Below are 719 nucleotides of genomic sequence, written 5' to 3'. Positions count from 1 at the left end.
GGTTCTACTTAGCACCTTTTTTCTATGAGTGTATGCCGCAGGCTAATTTTGGATGTTATTATTTTATCACTGTGGTTAATGCATGTCTTAAGGTAAACACCTATTATAAACTGATATTATATACTAAATACAGATTAATTATTTGTTGTATGACCATCATTTTCCAGATATTTTTGTCTTAAAGTGAACCAGTTTTCGAATGGACTACTACAAATGGTAGCCCACAGGTGGAAAATGAGGGACCATGGATAAAAACTTGTTTTAAACGCTATTTTGATCGTGAAGGACACATTCAACCCGACGACGCAACTCCTTCGCCTACTCGGGTCTGTTTTTATGGTTGAGACCATTGCCTCTCTCTGCTTTCTGAGCACCTGTGCTTGCTAGCCCTCTCTCCTGCAAACATACTGCCTACTGAGACCACCCTTTTGCTCCCACAACGCCCTATTCTCCACTGCCAGAGCGACTCGCAATGGACAGCACTGTGAAGACGCACTGATCTCTCTCACGGCTCGACCACTTGAATGAAATCACTGCTGACAAGCAGTCTCAACACAGAACCGAGAGAGAGAGAGAGAGAGACAGAGAGAGAGAGCAAGGGAGAGCGAGATAGAGAGAGCTCTGTGGACTATCCCTCGCACACAGAAACAGGGTTTTGAACCTGCAAACCAAGGAGCTTCTGTCACATCTCTAGTTGCTCTACATCTAGAATAGCCAAG

The sequence above is a fragment of the Coregonus lavaretus genome (assembly GCF_964263955.1).
Source record: "Coregonus lavaretus genome assembly, chromosome: 29".
NCBI classification, from domain to species: Eukaryota; Metazoa; Chordata; class Actinopteri; order Salmoniformes; family Salmonidae; genus Coregonus; species Coregonus lavaretus.
This window is presented reverse-complemented; position numbering follows the sequence as displayed.